This window comes from Lissotriton helveticus, chromosome 12 (assembly GCF_964261635.1).
Source record: "Lissotriton helveticus chromosome 12, aLisHel1.1, whole genome shotgun sequence".
In the NCBI taxonomy this organism is placed as follows: domain Eukaryota; kingdom Metazoa; phylum Chordata; class Amphibia; order Caudata; family Salamandridae; genus Lissotriton; species Lissotriton helveticus.
The window spans coordinates 115,075,153-115,101,895 of record NC_136073.1 but is presented as its reverse complement, the minus strand read 5'-3'; the positions used below and the strand labels follow the sequence as shown (position 1 = coordinate 115,101,895).

Sequence of the window (26,743 nt, the reverse complement as noted above, 5' to 3'; positions counted from 1 at the left end):
TACATATATATACATATACATATACATATACATATACATATTACCTACTGGCGGTCGCCAGTAGGTATATATAGTTAGGATTTTTTCCCTATGGGATTTTTGAAAATTCTATGTCTAATAACTTTGCCGTTTGTGGACGGAATTGGCTGAAATTTTCAGAAAAATGGAACATTTTGTTTCTGAGCAGCCCCTGAAAATTTGGGGGGGGTTCATCAAGGGGGGGCTGAGAAAAAAGGGGGGTCCCAAAACGTGTTTTTCCAATGTTAATTTCCATAGGGCGGTTGGCCTCACTTTTAGCCCGAATGGCTGAATGGATTTGCACGAAACTTGGCAAAATTGTAGGGACTGTTAGCCCGATGTGCCTTTGCTAGGTCTCAATATATGTGCTCCAGTGGATTTTGAGAAATTAACGTTTAAAAAAAGATATATATCTGTAAGCGCGCTCTGGGCAGCGCTCCGGTTCGCGTACTTTAAGCGTAACGGAACTTCGCGAAGCTGATTGGCTCTCCGGTGTCTGTCAACATTCTAAACAGTCCGGAGCGGCCGCCATCTTGTCTCTCGGTAGGATCGAGAGACAAGGAGGCCAAAACAAAGGGGGAAATGACCATAAGGGGGCATAGTAGATCCTCCCTGACCCCCTAGGTTTGATGTGGAGGCTTTAAAAGGGCCCCGCAGGGCAAAAAAAAAAAAGAAAAAAAAGATTTTTTTTTTTTTGCGTGGGGAGCGCCCGGTTCGCGAACCGGGAAGCGTACTGGGGAGCGTACTATAAGGAAAATAGAATGATAGACTTTTCAAATACTGTATGTTAATTGATTGTTGGTTTTGTTGATTATTTTTTAATTTCTTTATTTTTTAAGCAATTATTTATTATTGTGATTGTGTTTCAAAATTTAATAACATTTCTAACATTTCACTGTCTGAAATGTCGTCATTTTCCATGAACATAGTTTGTAATCTCTGAGGGTGTAAAATGTCCTCATTTTGAAGGAGGTCATCTACTGCTTGCACACATTGCAGTAGTTCTTGGTCCCAAGTTTCATCCATAAATTCTATATCATTTGGATCAATTAATTCTTGGCTCCTCTCTTGCAGGACAATTTGAAATGAAACTTTCTGTTCGCCTTCCATGTTGCCTGAAATTTGGATAAAAAAATATATATATTAGTAGAGATAGGGCACTGTTGGGATTAATTTTAGATAGGCAGTTTTTATCAGTGAATTTATCTTTGGGCAGTGTATAGTATCAGAGTGGAAGTAGGAATATAAAAAAGTGTGTGTGATTTAACGCAAGTAATTTCATAATTATACAAGAGAAACCTAACTCCATCCATAACTATAACAGAGAAGTCTATCTAAATCTATAACTACTACAGAGGGATAGTATATAACTATCAGAAAAAGTTTACCATATTAACTTTTGGTGCACAATTTACTTCAGTTTTAAAAATAACAACTTACCTTTACAAAGAAGTTGAAGTGATTAGTGAAAATCCAATTGAAATGTACAACAAGAAGTAGTAGTCAAAATGGCTGTGTTTCCTTCTCTTCCTATATATATATATTCAGGTATATAACCAATCAAATGTCAGGTAATAAAAGTTGATAATGAAAGTAAAATTTTCATTGGATGTCAATTCCAACACTTCAGATGTGTTTTGAGAAGTAATTTACCTCACGGTATTTAGAGAGGTCTACAGGCTAAATGGAATTTCAATCAAATTTGTGAAAATGATAGGGATTGGTATGTAGTATGAGCTAATCTATATTTTGTGAGAGTGTCTCCAGTCGTTTTTCTGTAAATTACTTTCCCACCTTTTTTGATGGTGCGCTTCCCGGGGAGCGCCCCGGTACGCGAACTGGCGAGCGCCCCGGTACGCGAACCTGAAGCGTTACGGGAGTCCACCATTTTGTGTTTTGGTCGACTTAAGATACAAGATGGAGGGCAAATAATGTTCAGAATGGGTAGAAGGGGGCACGGTAGACTTATCTTGACCCCCTAGGTTTTCTGAGGGTGGCTGAGGAGGCTTATATGTGCGAAAAAAAAACATTTTTTTAAAACATTTCGCGAGGTTAGCTTCCGGGGAGCGTACCGGGGAGCGTACTTTGTTGAAAATTAGTGAAAAAAGTTAGAGAAAAATAATAATTGTGAGTGATCAGATGTAGGGTAGCTCTGAGAAGAGCTTTTGGGTTTATGGTACATTTAGGTACTTATAAGTAGGTACCAATGCACAGTCTTAAATTCAGAATGAAAACTCTGTTGCCCTCATCTGAGAAGTGAACTCCATCTCCTCTGTAGATATCTTGCATGTAGTAACGCAAGTTATTGTTGTACATGGAGCCCATTCCATGGTCTCTCATGTAAGCTGAAACAGATTTGTTTACATGCTTCCTCGACTTCTCAATTTGTGGACAAAATTGGTTTGACCACCTCCATTTCTGTCTTTGGCATATATTTGAATATACCAAGGCAGTTTGAGGAAAAAGTGCCATCAATTGCTCAAAGGTGTCCTTTAAAAGCATTTCCAGACCTACCCCAGTCAAAGTGCCCAAATCATTACCTCCACAGTGCACAATTAACAGGTCAGGTTTTGGCAAATGCATAAAGGTTTTCACCAATGGTATCAATTGGTGACATTTTAATCCTCTGTGGCCAAACCACTTAATTTTCACATCTTGTAAATTGAGGTTAGGTAAATTTCTGTTCTCAGCATACCTCTTAGCCCAATAGATGCAACTATGTCCAACAATCCAGACAGAAAACATGGTGAGAGGAGGTTCTGCTGCAGTCAGATGAAGTGTGGCAATGAAATGGCACTTGAAAAAATAAGAGTTTAAAATGAAAAAAACGGTGGCGTTTGTGTTAATGAAGCAGTAACAGTGATTGGTGGATTTTGATTGCTGAAAACAGAAAGTTAGGGTGCATGGATGACTTCTTTGAAAGATGTATTCCGAGTGGTCAAGAACAAAATCATTAAATGAAAGAATGCACTGGATATGCAGGTGCACTGAGAGTTCAGAGTTCAATTGAAACATTGTTGTGTGAACTTGCAAACACCAGAGGTCTTCCAAGAGGTGGTTGCTATGCAAAAAAGGCAGAGAGGGCAGAGGGGGGGGAAGGGTTTTGATTTGAAAAAAAGTGAGGGAAGAGTTTTGATTGGGTGACATGAGAGATGTGTGAAGAATTACAGCATTTCTGTGCTTTTGATAGCTGCAGACTCTGGAGTGCATACCTTTTGCTCTGCTGAAGACAAATTGGTGTGTTTCTGAGACTGTTTTGAAACTAAAAGTATTTGCTAAGGTGAGAAAAGATTTCTTTAATTTAGATAGAGAATAGTGTGCTTTAAGGAGAAAATTATGACGAAAGTTGTGTTTTTCAAATGTTGCTTTGTCTCAAGTGTTTTACAAATAGATTTTGTTTCTTTGAGAAAATGTAATTGGAGAAAATGTGAAGTATTAGTACTGACAGGGTTTTCATGTGCATAGGAGCTGTGGAGTGTTTTCAAATTATGACTTGAAAATCGTTTTTGAGGAAAAGGAATGGTTTTAAAATTTATGACAAGGACATAATGGTGTATGCTTCTTTATAAGGCAATTGAGTGTCTCTGATGTTATTTTTCCCATTTTAATGCAAGACCTTTCCCTGTGGAGCAAAGTGCTTGTAAATATGCTCCCACCTGTGCATGGCAAATTTAGATTTTGAATGTTTGCGTTACATAGCCATGTTAAAAGTGACCCAAACATGCTGCAAAGGCAATCAAAAAACGCTTTCATGTGTCTTAAGGACATTTTAAGTCATTTCCCCATGTGGAGTGTTTTCAAATTATGATTTGAAAATCGTTTTTGGGGAAAAGGAATGGTTTTAAAATTTATGACAAGGACATAATGGTGTATGCTTCTTTATAAGGCATTTCAGTGTCTCTGATGTTATTTTTCCCATATTAAATTAAAAGACCTTTCCCCGTGGAGCAAATTCCTTGTAAATATGCTCCCACCTGTGCATGGTAAATTTAGATTTTGACTGTTTGAGTTACATAGCCATGTTAAAAGTGACCCAAAAAAGTTGCAAAGGCTTACTTTCATGTGTCTTAAGGACATTTTAAGTCATTTCCCTGTGGGCAGTGTTTTCAAATTATGACTTGAAAATCGTTTTTGAGGTAAAGGAATTAGGAATGGTAAAGAATCGCTATTTATTCCTTAAAATTCGCTATTTAGGAAATGCAAAATAGTTTGATGATACATATGGCGGTTCATCTCTAACAAGATAAGAAGCTTAGGGATACATTTGTAATGACTGGCGCAATGAAGTGGACATCACTTACTTCATTGGTAGACCTTTACATGTATTATCTCCTCTGTATTCTTCATCAAGCGTAACTTTGATCTGCAATCCTGAGTAGGCCTCACCTTAAACAAACCTCTGGATAGGCCACACCTTATCGTCATCCTGAATTAATCATTTAAAATGCTAGGGACAGATTTATGATAGGTGTATGCCTCTTTTGCGCCACTGTGCGTCACTTTTGTGATGCAGCGGCGGTGCAAAAGATTTGCTATGAGGCGACAAAATTACAAATCGATGCATTTAGGCAGATGTGTCATGGTGTAAAAAACACCGTGCCACATGAAACCCATGCAGCAGTGATGCAAAAGATGCACCATGTTGCAAGACAGGCCTCACTTGGGGCCATATGTATCAAGCTAATTAGCATTCGCAAAGGCCGAAATTCTGTGAATTTCGGCCTTTGCGAATGCTAATTAGACAAATGGTATGTATCAAACAAGTTTGATGCAAAATAAGGAATAGCAAAATTTGCTATTCCTTATTTTGCGATTGCACTGAAGGATTTGCAAATTTTGCGATTTCTTAAATGCAATGTATCAAACAAAAAATATGCAAAAAATGCCATTAAGGATTTGCAAATTACCACCAACTTCTAGTTGGTGGTAATTTGCGAATTCTTTTCAAAAAGCTTTTTTTCCAAAAAACAAAATGTGCCATATGACGCCCATACATGCCCTTAGGGCATGTATGTGCGCCATATGCCCCCAAATTTCTTTTTCAGGGGTGCAGCAGGGTGTTCTTGAGACACCCCTGCACCCTTGGAAAAATTCCTAATTTGCGATGAGCTAATTGCTAATCGCAAATTGCACCTTCATTCCTATGGGCCTCCTGGCCCATGGAAATGAATGGGTAATTTGCAATTAGCAATTTGCTCATCGCAAATTAGGAATGGTAAAGAATCGCTATTTATTCCTTAAAATTCGCTATTTAGGAAATGCAAAATAGTTTGATGATACATATGGCAGTTCATCTCTAACAAGATAAGAAGCTTAGGGATAGATTTATGATGACTGGCGCATCACCAGGGATGTGCCAGTCATCCTGCGCCGCTGTTCCGCCACCCATGGTGTGCTGCATTTACAATGCGGCGCACCATGGGGCAAAAACGGCACAGATGCGTGACGCATCTGTGCCGTAAAGGTGGCGCATTGCTGGAGTTGTATTGCAAGTGCGATGCAGCTCCAGCAAGGCTCAGGGGTGCTCCATCTCCACAATGCTGCGTCAAGACCTATGACTGCTTCAAGCAGGCGCAGGGTTTTGACGCAGCTTTGTCCTATCGGATTGTAAATGCGGCACACCATGGGTGGCAGAGCAGTGGCGTACGTTAACTGGTGCATCCCTGGGGATGTGCCAGTTAACATAAATCTGCCCCTTTACATTTAAGTATGTGCAGGGGACACAGAGTCGGTGAGGCTTATCCAAGGTTAAGAAGAGGAGTCCTGTTCACTGAAAAATTGGACATAGGATTCACCTCCTCAGCATCGCTGGACATGGCTAAATAATAGGTGCAAAATGTTACTCTTGTTAAACAATTTTACTATTATAATCTCTGAGATTTGTCTCTTACTCTGCAACATCTCATTGTTGTTATCTTTCTTTAAAGATAAAGACAACATCAACATGAGCGACAATCAGCAATCAGTTGATTTCGACCTCATCATTGAACTCGTAATTGAAACATCAGTGGATGTTGATCCCTTGGATGATTTAAATCCTGAGGATGAAGAAGAACGTGATGAGGATGCAGATTTGTCAGAATTGTATGACATAGGATGGGAAGCGGACGTGCTTGAGCCTATGGAACTATAAACATTTATTTTAAAAATGTATAATAAATAAAAAGTAAAAATGTAAACCGTTTAATTTAAAAATAAAGACACCTTCAAAAACAGGTTGTGTAGTGTCTTCAATAAAATATTAAAATATGCTCATAAAATTAGATCAGATTCACATATAAAACAGCACAGGTAAAATGAATATAAATTCCATTTCTTTTCTGCTATTTCTGTATTCTAAATTTGCCAAGCACTAAAAAATCTTCTATGTAAAAATGTCAAGTAGTGTTTTAAGTTTTTGATTACTGTTATTGATTTACTGTTGGGTAATAGTGGTTAATAACATTTTTTAATATATTTTACCACAGATTCAACTGCATATCATTTCAAGATTTCAGCATGCCAACCAAAGAAAGACTGAGAAAGGCTGCAAAACGTCAAAGACAGCAGGTCAATGAAAAAAAGCAGCAGTCCTCTAACAAAAAGATTTGTCAAGTCACCAAGAAAGCACCGGGTAAGAGTACAAAAACATTCATAAGAAATATCAGTAGTAAAAAAAATATTACTACAGAAAATGTTTCAGTCCAGAAAAAGAGAAGCAATTCAAACGGAAAGGAAAGGCCAATGAAAAATGTTACTGCTAGAGCAAGAGATAACTCTGTGCATGATAGTAGAAGGAAACAACAGTTTAGGGACATTCGTAAACGAATGTTCCGCAACAGGATAATTGGCAATTTGTTAAAAAATATTAAGAAAGGTCAACAGAAAGTGGTTTTTTATAAGAGAAAAAAAATAGTTGAGAAAGTGATTGATCAGGCATTTGAAATTAAACGTAAGTTATTTATTTTGATAATCAATAGAATTAGGAAGCTAAACAAGGCAATTTATGATTTCAAAAGAAATAGTAGATGGAAGAGAATAGTTAATCGTAGTAATTTTTGTGAAGTTTTTTCTGGAGAATGGATGCATAGTTCAAGCTGTGAGGCATTTTTTAATGAGGAGAGTTATTTCCAGGATAATGATTTCGTGCATGCAGTTGACACCAGTGGTCGAGCTTATGAAGTGAAAGATGGTTGTCCAGTTGAAAAAGAAAAACTTGTGACAACAGAGGCAGAAGAGGTGTTAGGTAATGAGGTTTTAGGAAGACGTCCTAAGGGTCCTGTGTATACCTGGAAGTGTAGTAGTATTTGCAGTGTGTGACAGGATTCCATCAATTTGCTTTGTGATTTTGTACGGTCATTTAATAAGAAAAGTTTGAAGCAGAAAATGAAGTTGTTGCAAGAATTAGATCCTTGCAGAGTTTGAGAAGTGACAGGTTTGCATGGTCATTCACTGGCTTGTCTTTCCAGGAGAGTATGCCAGAGTGTTTTTCATCATTTCAGGATGCTAGCAGTGCATCATAATAAAGTGAGGAAATTAGTTAGAATGTTGTATTATGCTAAGAGTCCAGCAATTATGCTTAAACAATTATGCGCTGCTCTTTTGCATGGTTATGAAATAGATGTGAAGAATATATGTGAAGAAATTGAGTTTTGTTACTTTGGAAGTAAAGAGGAGAATGTTGAAATTGACCAAGAAGAAGCGGGTAATGTGGAAGATAGTGTACAGGTTTCCAGTACAGATAATTTCCAGGGGGAAATTGCGACGTTTCAGGTGAAATCAAGTGAGCGGCCAAATTTCACTTGTGTGTGTTGTCGACGCACTTATTATAAGAATCAGACTAAGTTAGTGGATTTATATGCAAAAAGTGAAAGGGAAAATAATAGTGAATGGAAGGATTTCACAACATACTTGATGGTAGAAAATTGTTTTGATTTGGGATTGGATCAATGTGTATGTACTTATTGTTGTAACAAATTAAATCAAAACCAGATGCCTGCTAGAGCAGTTCATAATAATCTGGAATTGGTTGAGATTCCTTCTGAATTGAAGGATTTAAATACTTATGAATCTATTTTGATTCAAAGTATCCATCCCTTTCAGGCTATTGTAAGAATGGAACCAACGACAGGGAAATTGCCTCCATCAGATTTACAGAGAGGATTAAAGGGAAGAGTTGTTTATTTGCCTCTAGATTTGAAGAAAAACATTAACACAATTGGAGTAGAAAAAGTGGAAGAGGAACCTCTGGTTATCTTAGTTAATGGGGTTCCGACAAAGAATAAGAAAATATGGCAAGATTTAGTGGATGTTAGGAAAGTTAAAAAGGCAACATTGTATTTGAAAAAAAATAATAAATACTATAAGAATGTATATGTTGCAGAAGAGGAAGTAAGTGAGGAAGAGGATAGCGATTTGTGTGCTGGTCAAATTGAGAAAGTAGAACCCTCTACTAGTGAAGAAATATATGAACATTATAGTGTTCATCCTTTGCATTCCAAGGAAGTCATGGGGAATGCTATTGAGTTGTTTCAAATGAAACAAGCCAAAGGGAGTCCCATTAGTGTTTGGGAGGAAATTTTGGAAGCTCGGTGTTTCCCACAGCTTTTTCCAACAGGTCAGGGAGGAAGATATGATGAGCGACCTCATCAAATTCCTGCTTCTGAATACCGAACTTTGCGATTGTATGCAGGAGATGCTAGGTTTCGACAATGCATTCCCTATTTGTTTCATCTCCTGTTTGAAAGCGATCTGTCTGGACTGTCATATGCAGTGAACCACATCTTGAAAAGTGGTATACACATGCAAAACATCTTGGCAAGTGACTTTATGGATAAAGTCAATGTCCAAGACAGTATTTTGGATTCTCACCTGATTAATCTCATGGCGTGTCAGCGTGGTACTGAGTACTGGTACCGTCGTCATGGTGATTTAAAATGTATGCTGAGGAACTTAGGAACTCCCACATGGTTCCTCACTCTGAGCTGTGCCGAGTATGGCTGGGAAGACTTACTTGAATTTCTACGAGAGGCAAATGGAAACATCGAAAACCTCGAATTCAAGACACCCGGAGAACTGTGCTCTTTGGATCCAGTCAATGTATGTAGGTACTTCAATCATAGATTTGAAGCTATGATGTCTTTCATCATGAATAAGAAGAATCCACCTCTTGGAGAGGTGTTGGATTTCTTCTGGAGAAAGGAGTACCAAGCAAGAGGTGCTCCTCATATACATATGTTGCTGTGGATCAAGGATGCACCTAAATTTAGAACGGATCCAGAAGACTCAGTGATGAGTTTCATACAACAGTATTCTACGTGTGCTGTTCCAAACGCAAAGGAGAAGAAAAGCCTAAGAGAAAAAGTTCTACGTTTCCAAAGCCATCGATGTGGAAAGTACTGTCGTCGTAAATTCCGAAACAAGGACAAGTTCTACACCAAATGTCGTTTCGGCTTTCCACGACCGGTGATTTCTAAAGGAAGAGTAAACAGTTTGATGTCTTCGCTGCGACATAATGTGATGAAGAAATCACCTAAAAACACATACAATTTGAAGAGGAACGAAGAGTCTAAGTACATCAACGACTACAACCCGGTGATTTTGTCCATGTGGAATGCTAACATGGATATACAGTTTGTGGCTGATAACTGTATGGCTGTGGCTCGGTATGTGACATCTTACATCACCAAAAAAGAGAAGACAGAATTGAAGGATATGTGGGAGGACATTTCCCATGAAAAGAGCCTCAGCAAGAAGTTGTACAGTTTCAGTCTGAAGATGTTGTCGCATCGAGAAATCTGAGCTTACGAATGTTCTGACCGGTTGTCTTCAGCAAGTCTCTATGCCAAGTCCAGGAGTATCGTTTGGGCGAGTCTTGGTCTTGCTGCAATGCGTAATCGAGTTGTCAAACCTGTGCGGGAAATTGAGTATTTGGCGGAAAAGAAGCCAAACAGTACCGACATTTTGAAGACCAACGTGTTGGATACATATTATTCAAATCGAAGCAGTCACCTCGAGAATGTTTGTCTGTATGAGGTTCTTCAAAATTACATATTCAAGAGGAACATCAAAGAAGATACTGAGAAAGGAGTGTATGCTGTAATAGGAAGTGAGGGATGTCTGGTCAAGCAAAGAAAATGCCACTTGGTAAACCATCGAAAATTGAGTGGCGAATCTCCTGAAAAAAAGGAGTTTTTCTATTTAGCACTTTTGCAACTTTTCAAGCCTTGGCGTGCAGAAGAGGAACTGCTTGGAGATTTCCTCTGTTACGAAGACTCTTTCAATGCTGCCAAGGAGACCATAGAATGTCCTGCTTTTCCCAAATATGTAGAAATGTTGAATGCGGAAATTGAGCAGGAAGCAACGATTGCAGCCGAGATTGCCAGAGACAGTTCTCAGGACAGTCAGAGTTCTGCTTCATTGAGTCAGGATCCACTAGGAGGACCTGTTATCGAAAATGAAGCTGCCACTGCTATGAATGAAGTGGAAAGAGCCATGGCACATGCTCAGGGGGATGCGGTTAACTTAGAAGAGTTGGAAAGACAACTCAACGTTGAGCAGAGGAAAATATATGACGAAGTTACCATGCAAATTGATCATGGATTAAGTCATGAGAAGAAAGAGTGATCATGTACGTCGTTGAAGCCTGTCCGACTGTACGTGAGTGGAGAAGCGGGAACTGGAAAAAGTTTCCTTATTAAAGCAATTTCATGTTATTTGCAGGAAAGGACAGAGTCATCGCTGTCTTGTGTGGTCACTGCTCCAACTGGACTGGCAGCACATAACATTAAAGGGATTACTTTACATCGTTTACTGATGCTGCCAGTGGAGCATGACAACAAATTACAATATCACAAGCTATCTGGAGATGCTTGTTGTGAAGTTTCAAGAATCTTGAGGAAAATGAAACTTCTTATCATTGACGAAGTAAGCATGGTTTCCAATGTCATGCTTGCCTTTGTGCATTTGAGAATGCAAGAAGTTCTCAAAACAGAGTATGATGTGTTATTTGGTGGCAAACACATCATTGTTTTCGGAGATCTTCTGCAGCGGACACCAGTGAAAGGGCAACCTGTGTTCAAAATGCTCACGCATGAAGATACCAGGAAGTGCCTAGGGAGCATTGGCAACGTCAATATATGGTTAATCTTCAATTATGCTGAACTGCATGAAAATATGCGTCAGGCGAAGGATGAAGTTTACAAGACTATTCTACAAGATGTTAGAATTGGAAAAGTGACCGAGCATGGGAAAGAAGCTTTACATGCACGATTACTGTCAAATTTATATCCAGAACAAGATGTTGTGCCTGAGAATATTTTTCAGAAAATTACTGAGAAGAAATCTGGAATATGTTTGATGCCAACTCTTGCAGAATGTGCCAAATTCAACAACAAAATGTTGCATTTAGAAAAGCAAGAGATTGTGAGACTGGAAGCTATTGACAGAGTAGAGCATATGGGATCAACAATTATTTTGTCTGAGAATTTGAAAACAAAATTGGATTCATTAGAGAAGACTATATCTAAAACTGCAGGTTTTGAAAAGACTCTGAATGTGTGCTTTAACTGCCGTATAATTTTAAGAAGGAATTTACATGTTGAAAGAGGTCTGGTAAATGGATCAATGGGTAATGTTGTTGATTTTGTAAAATACAGAAATAGAGATGGAATTGAATTTTTTTAAATTAAATTTGATGGCATTGAGGAAGTACAGCTAATTGGTCGTTGTTCTGCTAGATTTTTGCTTGTAAAAGACTTATATGTTCGCCGTAAGCAGTTTCCTGTTTGCTTGGCATATACGGTGACAATCCATAAATCGCAAGGTTTAAGTGTAGACAGTGCATTGGTGAATATTGGCAGTTCTGTGTTCAAGGAGGGTATGGCATATGTGGCATTGTCACGAGTTAGAACTTTATCGGGATTGTACTTGATTGAGTGTGATGTCACAAACATTTGTGCGGATCTAGATTGTGTTAAGGAATACAATAGGTTAAGAAGAGAGTATGCGCCACATTTGCCTCAATATCCTTTGTTTGAGAAACGTGTGGTAGGCCGGAAACGAAGAAATGTGACCAATACTGGGGAGGTTGTAGCAAAAAGACGAAAAGTCGATGAACCTGAAATTATAAGCAGAAACAAAAAGGATTCTGTTGAAGATGTTGTTGGTTTTCAATTTGAAAACAGTTCTGGTGTCAACTGCTCTGCTAATGTAGTGGTTAATGTTTTGTTTTCTCTAGAAAATGTAAAAGAAGAGATTGTGGTCAATTCTGATCAAAGATTTTGCAGTTTGTTAAATTCTGTGTTAGAGAAATGTAGCACTGATAGAACAAAAATAGAAAGTGTGTCTGAAATTCGAAATCTGTTAGACAGATGTTCAGGCCAAACACAATTCTCTCAAAATATTCAGCAAGATTGTCAGGAGTTTTTAATGTATATGCTTGATGTATTGCATGCTGAAGGTGTAGATGTAGACCTGTTTGGGCTTTCTTATCAATGGCAGCATGACTGCGAGAACTGTAGAGTATCAAGTACTACTAGTGTAGACTCAGAAAGATTTATATATTTAACTTTGCCAGACAGTAAATCAGTCTCTTTTAATAAACTAGTAAAAGCAGCTGATCACAACATGGTGTAGCCAATGTAAATCTGAAATGATGTCCACATTATTTATACGAACATATGGCCAGTATGTTATTTTAATGTTCCAACGATGTAGGCCTGATGGAACAAAATTGACAACTTTAATTAAAAATGTTGTGGCTTCACAGTTGTCAATATCAGGAAGGACTTTTGTAACTGCAGCAATTATATATCATGACGGTCCTTCAATAACATCAGGACATTACACAGCTTATTTAAAGTCTAGAAATGGCTGGTCATTCTGCAATGATTCTGTTTTAATTTTCAAAACAAAATTGCCGTATGACCTTAAAAACTCTTACCTGGTGTTTTTAAAACCAAAATTTTAGGGAAAGAATCTCGGGATGTGCTCTGAGGAATTTCAAGAAGTTCTAATGGCTCCTACACGACTTGGCCTTGAGGATAAGTGTAGTACAGAGACATAACTTCTTACCATAACACTGGACGTCATGGAGAAATAAGTGCACTTTGAATTAGTTCAGAAAAACTGTTTCTTTTTATAAGCTAATTGAAGCAGCCAATCAAAACATGGAGTAGAGGGAATGCAAGTCTGCAATGCGGTCTACTGTTTTACATTGCTTTGTGATTAAAAGTGATGTAGAGAATTAAATAATTGTAGTAGTCATAGAGGTAGTGTAAGTCTGCTTCATAGTAAGCAGTATCATAGGAAATGTAGAACATGACTGAGCAAGAAGGGGAAGATATTACTAGTCCAGGATTGTGAAAATGATCTTCAATATTTTAATTGTGAAAGTTGCGGAAATACAACATGAAGGAATTGGCTTACAAGAATTCTAAGAGTTATAAATGGCTCAGACATGATTTGGCCTTGTGGAAACGTGTGGTAGAGAGCAAGAAGTCATTTATTGTATGTAACATGTTTTTCAAAATGATGGAGGTTTTCTTTCAGAAAGTGGCGGTCTGAAAGTAATAACAGCACAACAGAGTGTAAGCTGTTCATAGGACATCCTTCAACGTCATGGAAAGTAAGTTAACTTTAAGGAGTTCTGAATTCGGATTTGTTATGTTGTATGGGTTTTTTAAACACATTCATTTTGATTGTGGTTTTTTTCCCCCGCTGTTATATGATGAATACCTTCAAGTCACTGTTTTTAGTGAAATTTGATACATTCTGAGAACAGCAAAAATAAACCATTTAACATGTATAATTAATTCTGTACTGTTTGCATTTATGATGTACATTTAGAACTGTGTAGGAGGCATGGAGAAGGAGAGGCTTCTGTAAGTGTCAAAGTTGTTGCATACAGTGCTCATATTCTACGTAGTCTTTCATATGATAGACTACATTTCCACAATGAGATACCTAAGCAAAGGAAACACAGGTGATATGATTGTGGAATGAGCAAAATAAATTGCACGTTTTTCAATTATATTACCTGTGTTTCCTAACATTACACATCACATTGTGTAGATGAGGTTTAGGCCTGTTCCTGGAGACAGAGGAGGTCTGACATTTGTTCAAGAGTGCAGTGGACATGACTCACTTCGTTGGTAGGCCTCCACATGTATTATCTCCTCTGTATTCTTCAACAAACCTAAATTCCATCTGCAACCCTGAGTAGGACTTACCTGAAACAAATCTGTGCATAGGTTACACCTTATTGGCATCTTGAAACAATCATTTAAAATGTTAGGGTCAGATTTATGGTGGCCGTGCGCCTCTTTTGCTCCATTGTGGGTCACTTTTGTGTAAAAGATGCACCATGTTGCAAGATAGGTTTCAGTTCATCTCCAGCAAGATACCATCAGTTTAAAATGTATATAATTAGCACTGTGTAGGGGGCATGCAGAAGCTGAAGCTTTTGTAAGTGTCAAAGTTGTTGCATGCAGTGCTGCACTTCTGGGTACTGTTTAATATGCTGCACTACATCTGCACTATGAGATACCTAAGCCTAGGCAACACAGGTGATGTGATTGTGAAATGAGGAAAAGAAACTCCACATTTTTCAATTACATCACCTGTGTTTCCTAAGTTTACGAATGACATTGTGCAGATGAAGTTTAGGTCTGTCCACGGACACAGAAGAGGTCTGGCCTTTGTTCAAGAGTGAAGTGGACATGACTTACTTCATTGGTAGGCCTTCACATGTATTATCTCCTCTGTATTCTTCAACAAGCATAAATTTGATATGCAATCCTGAGTAGGCCTCACCTTAAACAAACCTCTAGAGAGGCCACACCTTATCGTCATCCTGAATCAATCATTTCAAATGTTAGGGACAGATTTATGATAGGTGTATGCCTCTTTTGCGCCACTGTGCGTCACTTTTGTGATGCAGCGGCGGTGCAAAAGATTTGCTATGAGGCGACAAAATTACAAATTGATGCATCTAGGCAGATGTGTCATGCTGTAAAAAACCCGTGCCACATGAAACCGATGCAGCAGTGATGCAAACGATGCACCATGTTGCAAGACAGGCCTGACTTCATCTCCAACAAGATAAGAAGCTAAGTCTTCTGTAAATGTCAAAATTGATGTATATACTGCTCAACGTCTATGTACTCTTTGATATGCTAGACTCCATCTGCACTATGAGATACCTAACCAAAGGCAACACAGGTGATGTGATTGTGAAATGAGGAAAAGAAACTCCACATTTTTCAATTACATCACCTGTGTTTCCTAAGTTTACGAATGACATTGTGCAGATGAAGTTTAGGTCTGTCCACGGACACAGAAGAGGTCTGGCCTTTGTTCAAGTGTGAAGTGGACATGACTTACTTCATTGGTAGGCCTTCACATGTATTATGTTCTCTGTTCTCTTCAACAACTCGAAATTTCATTTGGAACCCTGAGTAGGCCTCACCTCAAACAAACCTCTGGATAGGACACATCTTATTGGCACCCTGAAACAAACATTTAAAATGTTAGTGTCTTTTGACACTTTTGTGAGACAACAGCAGTGCAAAAGATGCACCATTTTTAAGATCGGCCTCACTTCATCTGCATCAAGATACTGTTAGTTTAAAATGTATATCTTTAGGACTGTGTAGGGGGCCTGGAGAAGCAGAAGCTTCTGTAAGTGTCAAAGTTGTTGAAAAACTGTTTGTCCTTCAATCTTTTCCCTTGTCTTTTCTAATTTTTAAATACATGTTTTAATATTTTTCAAATGTTTGTTCTCTTTCACAGATTGAAAGTATAAAAACAAAAAGTGAGTAAGTTAATGACAATTCTAAGGTAAATGTTTTGTACTCTTTTCGTTACATTTCTATCACATTCACCTACTAGTAGTTCGACAGCTTCATTTCTTTAACCCTCAGTTTCCTGCCTTTGCTACTTCCCTCATTCCTTTCTCTATTACCTACTTACTCTACTCCTTCCACTCCTTTTCTCAGTCCCTCTCTTCTCATAGTTCCTCACTCTTGTTCACTCACTCCGTCTCTATTACTCTTAGTGTCTTTGACTGATCACTCTTTCACTACTTGTTCATTATGCTTCTTCTGTGTAGTTGAAGCACACTAAGGGGCATATTATGAACACAGCCAATAAAATTATTGCTGTTTTTATTGGCAGAAAAGTGTTGCAAAAGTGGTTTTAGCGGCAGTTTTCCGCCGCAAAAGCGGCTTTAGCGACACATTTCTGCCGATAAAAGCTGCAAAACTTTTGCCTATGTTGATGATATGGCTCTATGTTATTTACATTTCTTTGCTGTTTCAATTAATCTTTTTCTGTTATTTTTTCTTTTTTGTTTTCTGTTTTTTCTCATTTATTCCACATGTTTTACTCTGATTTTGAACATTCACTCACATTCTCCAAGAAACTCTTCTTTGTTATTGTTCTACTCTCTTTTTTTTCTTTCACTTCCTTATCTATTTTGTTTTTCACAATTATACCCTCTTCCATCTTTTCTTCGGTAAATAGATCTATTAAACAGTATCTCTGGTTTACTCCCTATAGCTGTCTTTCTTTTAACATTACTCTGTTTACTTCCCTTATACTTATTCTTTTTTTTTTTTTAATTTTTGGTTCGCTCCCGGTTTGCGAACCGGGAAGCGAACGGGGAAGCGAACATTCTAGCAATTTTTTTTTGAAAGGGGAGGTAGTTCTTAAAAGAACTTTTTTTTTTAATGTTTTTGTTGTTTTATATATTTTTTTTAACGTTTTTTTTGTATTTTTTTAACAGTTATGTTTTTTTTTGTTTTTGATGGAGGGGAAACAACAAAAAACAGGCATTGAAAAGGGCTCAACAGGAGCAAAAAAAAAAAACATTACTGTCTGGGGCGGTTAGGGCAATTGTGATTTACATAAGCTAGGTTGATTAACGTAATGCTCATGTTACCACAAGACAGCAATGCACCGCAGTACATACAAGTAAATTTCATATGAGCAAAATTCTCCTGAATGTTTGGCACGGTTTCCCGTGCCTCTGCTCCTGTCAACGATATTAGTGATGTTGACCTGGCCACAGGAGTGGTTGTTGGGTTATCTTGCATGTCACGTATCTCCGCCTGGCTGTAGTTCAATGGATGCCACCTGGTCATGTGACGATGCATTGTATAGTTTCCGTAGCTATATTTTTATCAGTGCCTCTAGATAACCGGTCTTTACAAATCAGGCAGGTGACATACCTAGCATTTACTTTTTTTTGCCCTCGAGGGAGTGAAAAAAACTGCCAAATAAAGCTGGCTTTCCGACGGGAAACCCGGGGCACCTCCTGTAAGAACTGTGGTCCTTCGGTCTCCTCTTCCCCTAGTTCATCCTCTTCCTCCTCTGTCTGGCTGATAAACTGGGGAGGTGGTCCTCTCTTCCCATGAGGAGGTGGAGGTGGTGGTGGGGGTGCACCAGCTGAAGCAACTATTGAAGCCATTGCTCAGCTATCAAAAATGGTCTTCCTCTCACAAAGATGAAAGTCAGAGTGAGGAAAGGAGGGGTTTTCATCATTTGGGATAACAATAGTTCTAAACCAATGAAAAGTGTTATTTTTAGGTCACCTGACCTAGCCTTACATCATTATGAAACCAAAAGTGAAATGAACCAATGAAAAGTTTTATCAACAAGTCACATGACCTCTTACGCTTAAGTTACGCGCTGCGGAACGCGCCGCGGATCGCTTCCGGGGAGCTGCGCTTCGCGTCTCAGTTCGCGTACCGGAGCACTTCCGGGTGCGCTAACGCAGCGCGTCATAAGACGCATTACACGACAGCATGATAAGTCGCGCTTCCGCGACGCGTCACGATGTTGATTTCTAACGCGGCAGTTGCGCTAAAGGAACGTTTACCGGTTTGCGGACTGGGTCGCGGCATCAAGATGAGCTAACGGGAAGCTTCCCGGTTCGCGAACCGGGAGCGAACCAAAAAAAAGTATTAAAAAAAAATTAATAAACATAAAATATATTTTTGGATTTAAAGAATACATTTTACAGCTACAGATATTAGCTTTTAAAAAACCAATGAAATTCACTGAAAAAACCATAGGTTATAGACCATATATAGTTAGGAATTAGCATTTAAAAAACCTTATTTTACTCACACAAAACCATTGAAATTCCATATATAGTTAGTTGTACTAACTATATATCGCGCACCCGCAATCCACTGCTGATGATGTCACATATTACATCATTCATGACATGGTCAGTGACATCACTGATGACATCACTGATGACATCACTGATGACATCACTGATGACATCACTGATGACATCACTGATGACATCACTGATGACATCACTGATGACATCATTCATGTGATAATACGATGAACCTCTTCAGACTCTAATATAACCTTAGATACACTCAGTGTAAACAGACACTCAGACTGTCACTCATCCATGGAGTTACTCAGACACTTAGTCAGTCATGCAAAGAATCAATCACACCTCCATTTCCTCAACTATACAGTTACACACCTTACTTATTCAAACATATACTAAAACATATTTACTGACTTATACAATCCTGGATACAAGTTCACAATGATCCATACAGCCACTCACACATTCATTGGCTCTTATGCACAGTTATTTATATATGTCAACTCTCACATGTACTGTATTTTACATATGTACTTACTTTAACATGTAGCACTGAGATATCCATTCACTCACCAATACCCTCATGCACACAGTCAACCGCCCATACAGCTGTTTCCACATGCACTTTTGAACCCATACATCTAGTCAATCAACTGCTCACACATCTATGCAAAGAGTCATACACCTCCCAGCCACCCACACACACACTCAGTCTCCCATACAAATGCTTGGGCAACCAATCAATAACCCATACAGTTAATCATATAGCTACTGATTAACACATGCAGCAGTTTACAGAACAACAGACATAATGATGCACAAATTAAGACAGTTTAGTCACTAACCCATGCACTCAGTGAGACACATTTAATCAGTCACTCATACAGTCAGTCATGCCCCTACTAAATCCTTCATCTAGACACTTATACATCCACTCATTCTTCAATATGTAAGACATATTTTAACTTTACAGAATTATACAGTCACTGAATGTAGTCATCAGTGATGTCACTGACCATGTCATGAATGATGTAATATGTGACATCAGCAGTGGCTTGCGGGTGCGCGATATATAGTTAGTACAACTAACTATATATGGAATTTCAATGGTTTTGTTTGAGTAAAATAAGGTTTTTTAAATGCTAATTCCTAACTATATATGGTCTATAACCTATGGTTTTCTCAGTGAATATATATATATATATATATATATATATATATATATATATATATATATATATATATATATATATATATATATATATGTATATATATATATATATGTATATATATATATATACATATATATATATATATACATATATACATACACACACACATACATACATATATATATACACCTATATATGCATTTAACTGAATGATACCACTGTGTAATCCCTGATTGCCCTCGGGATTGGGTGTGAACCTATTGTTTACCCGTGGCGATTCTGTGTTGAAAGCAAGCAGACTCAATTCAAGTAACAGGTTTGAGGGTTCTTCACTAGTAATACAGAGGTTTCAATGTAGGGATGATAATCCCTAGAAGCACAACTAAGGGTTAACACCACCCTATAGTTCGCTGCCTTCCTTAACCGTCCTCCGCATGAGTGCCTGTCCGGACACTCTCCAATGGAGGGCACGGTACACCGCAATGGCCGACAATGCCAATCGAATAACTGGTCTCAAACCGTCCCCCGCACGAATGCCAGTCCTGGCACTCTCCAACGTGGGGTACAGTGCTCCTGATTAGCTTCACCAGGGGTTAAGGACCCAAAGTTCGTCAGCCCATATGTCAATTGAAACCCCTGTTAACGTTTTCGCTTCTCAAGGAGCGCAGTTAAGTCACTAGCTCCCCAGAGCGTGAAGCAGTACAATTCAGACTGCTCTCCGTGATTCGGATGGTTCACAAGTCCGCTACACCGGGAGAGCAGTTAAGACACTAGCTCCCCAGGGTATGTAGTCAGGTCTGGATCGGTTACTGTTCGGTTCTTTCACAGGGATACTAAGGTAGCCTTGCACCTGCTTGGTGCCGAATAGTACTCCCACAGCGCTGGGAGGCTCCGTGGTTCCAATGAGTTCGCTTGCGCGTGAGGGAGGCGCCGAGCCCAGACTAGGCTGCTGCTGGGTAGGGGGGTTGAGCTTCCCCTGTATAGAACCAGAAAGCAAGCGCAGGAGAACGCCGTCTCTTACCTTGCTGTGATGTCTCAGCGCAGCGTCAGCAATAATCAACAGGGTCCGCGGGCGCCGCCATTCCTTAAATGCTGTCCGTGTGAAGTGCGCATGGGCCGCGCATCGCCTCACGGGAGTTGTAGTCCTTTCCGGTATCGCGAACCCGGAAGTGTAGTCCGCGGCGGTCGCGCTGTGTGTTTTTTCCCTCTTCGTTGTTCCTGCGCCCTCGGGAGAGGTATGACACACTGCTTGAAAAACGTACAGTACAAATACTCATTTTTTTGTGTATTTACCATATACCATTTCAAATGCGATTTATGTATTTTGGGGTGGGTTGCAAAACACACATGCATTGTTCTATGTTTAAGATTGCTTAGTATTTAGTAATGATGGACATTAATACGTGGAGTGGGTGCTGTGATTCTATCTAGGACCCTAATTCGATATTCCCGATTTATGCCCTTATATGGTTATCACAAATAATATCCTTATAAAGGCATAAGAATCATAACCATATTTAGTAATAGCCCATGTGGTCCAAATACGGCAGGGCTACTCCCATAGACTCCTAGAAAGTACAATGCGTTCTTTAAACAAACCAAGCCTCCAGCAGCCCGAGAAATCCCCCTGCTTTGGTTTTGATTTGAACAAGAACTCCTGGAGTCCAGAAAGAACTGTTAGTTCTTAGTGACGTCTTATGTCCAACCTTACGTCAAACTCTGCACCTTCCAGGTATAAATATACCAACGTTGCCTTAAGCAAACACACGGTGGTTTGGAGCAGAGCGGCTATCTACTTGCCCGACGCCCAGCTCATGCGAGTGCCGAAGGAAGCCCACCCTCCCATTTTGACGCACTGAGAGAGACGCTGTCTTTTCTCCAGCCGAGAAAATCCAGCTCCGGTGTTTCCACTCACCCTTGCGGGTTGCTGGGAGATCGAGTCCTGAGAGAGAGAGATACAAGACCTCTTACATTCTATTTACCCAGGTACGGAGCTGACTAAAGCCTTGAGAGAATTCTTGGCAAATAACCAACTTAACTTAAACTGCAACTTACTTACTCCTTCCCAAACTGCAACTTACTTACTCCTTCCCAAGTATTAGGCTTAGGTCAGGTACACCGGGGTAGGCGTATCTTAGAAGCACCAGTTGAGTACGTTAGTCAATGTTTTATGTATGTATATATTTTATCCATTTTAAAGTATCATATGGCTAAGAAACCATATCAATGCTTTTACAGTATTATTTTATAATACTCCTTTTACTGTACGCACTTTACTTTATGATAAGTATTGCAATTGTGGCAACTCACTTCTCTTGCATGAGAAAGAAGACTGCTCAATAAATAACACCTTTTATTGAAAACGGCCGTCTCTCTATTTCTCTGCACTCTGGTGAAACGAAGTATACACGATTGACTGAGTGAAATAACCGTCTATTGTTTTCACACGACTCTAGAGATATACTCTTCATTCTGAGGGAGCAAAGTGGTCATGTTTTATGCGGTTTTCAGAAACTAATCCCCTCTTGTCTAAATCAGGACGGTTAACTCTTGCCTGAACATTCAAGAAAGTTTCTAGTGACCTCTGAGCTAGCTGGCAAAACTAATTAAGTCTAATATAGTCAGTAGTGACCTAGATGACCTCAGTCCTACGTCTATACTGCTGATTATATTATTCCAATGCGCAGAGCCTATTGGGAATATAGAAACTACACTACATCCCCTTAGACTCCAACTTTCACTCTCCAGGAAAAAAAAAACAGCTTTCACGTGGAATAGACTCCACAGGATGACAAGTGACAATTTTTCTTAGGGGGAAGTACTGCAGGTGAGCGGTTGGAAAACAAAGAGCTCCATGGAAGCTAGACAGCTGCCTCCCGGTATGTAGTGGCGCATCACATCCTCCGCACTTTGGACACCACACCCCAAGGTGACTCAACCCGCCGTCCCAAACTGAAACATGACATCAGGCGGCAAACAAGGAACTCTGGCTTGAAATGCTCCTTCTGCCTGCTAACAAGCAGAAAACAAAGTCCTTGTATGGAACCGTGGTACAGGAGATTTTCCACTGTTGTGCTGCTGTGCTGCTCCTGATGCCGTGAGATGTGTCGCGAGCAGCCCTCCACCTGCCGCAAGCAGCCCTCCGTCTGTGCTGAGGCCGTGAGAGATGCATGAGGGCATAACTCTGTGCAACCCTTCTGCAGGGAAGGGCGGGCAAGACAACAATCTGTACTTGCAGACAACAGGAACAACCTGACTCCCGAATTCCTTGTACCACAATTCTTTTGTCTTTTAAAATGTTGTGCCCCTAAATTATGTGGACGTTGTAACCATTCTGTGGCCCCGCCCATGCTGCACCACTGCAACATGGTCCTCCCTGTGAATTAGGCCCCGCAGTGCCACTACAGGGGAATAGGACAAACATTAAGGCTGAAGACCAGACCAAAGAGGGCAGTGAGCTCCCTCCCAACATGATACACTGATGGCTCTTCCAGTTAGCCCCCTGTTCAACAGGCGAGTGTACAAGAGTACCGTGGCACTTTATCCACCTGTTCCAGTTCACCCTTGGATGGACTCTATATTGCATCCTGGAGATCTACACTAAGGGGAGCCTTCTTTAAGAAGAAATTTTGCATGATGTTTAGAAAGAGTGGCACCACATCAAGCTAAGGTCAGGAAGAAGTTAGCTTTTTAAGTCAGTGGGCGCATGCAGGGTTCATGGGATACTCCTGTTCAGCTGTATAGTTGTGTTTGGGTCCTCTGTGTGCTTCAGTCTGGAGCCCGCTCAGCTGAATTCCTTTCTTCCACCCTCTCCTTTTGTACTTCCTTTCCTGCATCTCTACAGCCTTATTTTCTTGAATTACACTCCTTTCCTTGCTTCCAGTGTTTCAGATGCCTTTTCATTGGGTCTCTATTCTAAAAGTGCCATAGTTGTCAATGTCCTGCAAACTAATCTTTTCCTAGTGAAGCTCTTCTTTGCTTCCGCTCTGTATGCTAGTCTCAATCCTTTCCAAAACTGATGCACATGTCCACAGGCTGTTCTGGGTCTTCCTTCTTCCCCTTTACCACTATTATCCATTTCAGCTGCTGAGATGGATCTCAGAGTTCTGGCCTTGTGTAGGCGTGGATAATAAATGTACTTTTAGAATTGATATCACCATGTCAGAAATACCAGGGCTTGGAGAACAGGCAGCTTGGAGGACCTCAACTGGACTCTAGGCTTGTTTTTTTTTTTTTTTTAGATGTGGTTGATAAGGATATGGCGGCTTGCATTTATCTAACCTCCCTTTACTCTCCAAAATACTGGAACGCTGCGTACTTCTGCAACTGACTCAACATCTGGACAACATCAATCTCCTAGACCCCCTCCAATCTGGCTTCAGACAAGGATGGAGCACAGAAACAGCGATGCTGAACATCAATGGTATCCACGGATCTCTTGATTCAGACAAATGCTGCCTCCTCATTCTCCTTGACCTCTCCGCAGCATTCGATACGGTGGACCACAACCTCCTCACCAAGGCTCTTCAAGAGAGAGCTGGCCTCGGCGAAGTAGTTCTCAAATGGTTCTCCTCATTCATTCACAATTGAACACAAATCATAAAAATCAAGAACTTCACCTCCGAAACCCAGCAGGTCAATAAGGGCGGCCTCCAAGGATCGGTGCTCTCGCCTCAGCTTTTCAATATCTATATGGAACCACTCTCCAAATTACTCAGGAAAGCCAACATCCGCTTCCACCTCTACGCTGACAATCACCTGAAACTGAATCCAGACAAAACTGAGACACTCCTCATCTCGAACAAGGATGACAACCCTCAAATCATGAATGGCTAAAAGCAATTGATGCCCTCAAAGGAAATCTTACTCTAGCCGACTGTCAAATCTCTTGGCATCATCATAGACCCCAAATTAAACATGACAAAACACATCAAGAACGCGGCCAGAGGTGCATTCCCTAACCTTAGACTTTTGAACAAGATCAAACCCTACATCCCGAACAAGGATCTCAAAATGGTCACGCAATCTCTGGTACTGTCAAGACTGGACTATGGGAACGCAATCCTAACCGGTATCCCTAAATCGAGATTGGCTCCGATCAAAACAACATTACATGCGGCAGCCAGAATGATCACCGGCATCAAAAAATCGGATCACATCTACCCAGCAGTCAAGGAACTCAAATGGCTCCCAGTGGAAGTGCGAAGCAACTTCAGAACGGCCTGCCTAACTCACAAAGCCCTCCATACCGGCAAACCCGAATACCTGGCAAAAAATCTCAAAAAAGCAGGCCAAGCCAAGAATCTGAGAAGCTCCAACTCCTTCCTGCTCATCCTACCTAAAACTAGAAAGAAAAAAACAGCGGACTGCTCGTTCACTGGACACGCCCCCAAAATCTGGAATTCCATCCCCCAGCACATCAGAATTATTCCATCTTTTGTGGAATTCAAAAGGCAACTCAAATCCTTGTTCCTTATCCGTTCCCTCGGTTGTGGATAACCGGGGCCAGTAAGCAACCCCTGTACTATTGTGACTCGACTAATCCTGTAACCAAAGAAGTTCGGCAGCACAATCATGTTCCGCTTACTAGGATACTCCTTGAATGCTAATACCTTTCATATGTCATGTTTATGCAGATCTCGGTCTCTCTTACTGTAAAGCACTTTTGTTACCTCCGGGTCTTGACAGCGCTATAGAAAACTTCCTAAATAAATAAACTCATGGTGGCCATAACAGGTGATGCAGATCAGATCTTAAGTAGGCACACATTGGAGACCCTCTGGTCCTTCTGATGGTGACATACTTTTAATGGTTTGAACTGAGGGAGTTCAGGAGAGGACTCCGCAATATCAGTATCACAAGGTGCTTCCATATCATATACATTTAACTTTGCTATTTGATGCATGGCTCTTGCTCACGAGAGACTGTAGAGCTGTGCATGGCTGTGGAGGACCCCACAAGAACACTTGCATATTTGCAACTTTTCTTGGACTATTTTCATGGTTGAGGGATAGGAAAACAAGCTGGTAACCACTCTAGCTGGGAACTCCATGGAATTTGGGGTGGGCTAAAGAGAACATGGCAGAAGCCTGCAAGATTATCTCCTTAGAACACATTCAAATAGATATGGAAGTCGCCGACATGGTGGCATTCAGCAAGAGTGCATGCGCTACACAAGGGGCCACAATGAGTCAGCAGGATCTACCCGTTTTCATCGAGATCTTTCCTTTCTATGACAAGTCAGCCAATACAACATATTCCGAAATCTCCTAATACAATTCAAAACTCCTGTGTGGAGCACTACTCTTTACGTACTTGGTTACGCCTACTGTCAACCTGAGGTCCTCCGGTTTCTTGTCGTTCCCTTTGATGTTCAATAGGATGCGGTCTCAAGCACCTCATACTACTGCTGCAGACACTGCAAATTTAGGGAGTGTGGAACTGCCGCAAGGAGCCTGCTGCTCTGGCCACATCTAGGTACCGGCAGGCATCTGTGCATTCTGGCTCCATTCTTCCGCTGTCTTTCCCACCTATTGCATAGACATTGGGATTGGTACAGAGAATTTATGCATGCAGTTATATGAGAATTTGTCTGCAGCCTACAAAGCCTGGTAGCCTCTTCTCTATCTCACCACAGTTATGGATGCTCTTTTTGGGTTTCCTCAATTAGGTGCCTGGGAGATCAAAAGTGTATTAACATTTCATTTGCAAATCCCTCTGTTGCAACATCTATATCTCCCGGTAGAGGTGCTCATCTCTCGGTTTATGTGTCCCAGTATCTCAATGATCTGATACTCTTCTCCCAGACGTAGGACTCCCTGGTACAGTTTATGCCACTGTAGGAAGGTGGAATCTGACTATATGGTTACCCCCACATTTTGCCTGGTGTTTTGTTGTTTTTTTGACTTTGTTGAACTGGGACCCTGCTATTCAGGGCCCCAGTCTATCTGCTTTCTCTATAAAAATGGACACCATTTACTTTAGGTACATACCAGATTGGTTACTGGGTCACCCTGGTGAGCCCCTGTATAGTGTATCCTAGGTGCCCAGGGCATAGGTGCACCCAAGGTCTACCAGGGGCAGAAGCATGTATTATGCCACCCCTGGCTGGCATTCCAAACTGACACCACAGGTCTGTAATTACAGCCTGGGTAAGGTGGTGTAATCACCCCTTACTTAGATACAAGTATACCAGTCTCTATCGATCTATCTATATACACACACATTTTCTCGCTCCACTGCACTTTGCCGGCACACTCTCGGACGGGTGCTTTGATCGCGGAGGTGCATCCACGAAATTCAATGGCCGCTTCACTTCTACCACATCCGTTAGAAGAAAGAGCACTCACGGGGGTTCCTTTTTACAAAATCCTTTTATGTTTATTCAGAGACAGTTGTCCTGTGGTAACCAGGGTTTTGTTCTATTATTTGGTTTTGG

The 26,743-nt window shown here is 40.3% G+C and overlaps 1 protein-coding gene across 7 annotated transcripts in view; it reads right to left on the bottom strand.

Annotated features, from left to right (window-relative positions):
- Nucleotides 1–26,743, bottom strand: part of LOC144798642 (transmembrane protein 272-like) — a 1,182,125-nt gene that overhangs the window by 165,988 nt on the left and 989,394 nt on the right. The window contains exon 2 of one of the 7 annotated variants that reach the window (XM_078669610.1): nucleotides 20,327–20,553. The exons of 5 other annotated variants lie outside the window; for them this stretch is intronic. The gene's annotated coding sequence lies outside the window, so the exon portion shown is untranslated. The remainder of the gene's footprint in view (nucleotides 1–20,326; nucleotides 20,554–26,743) is intronic. One more of the 7 variants, XM_078669613.1, reaches the window with a different exon arrangement.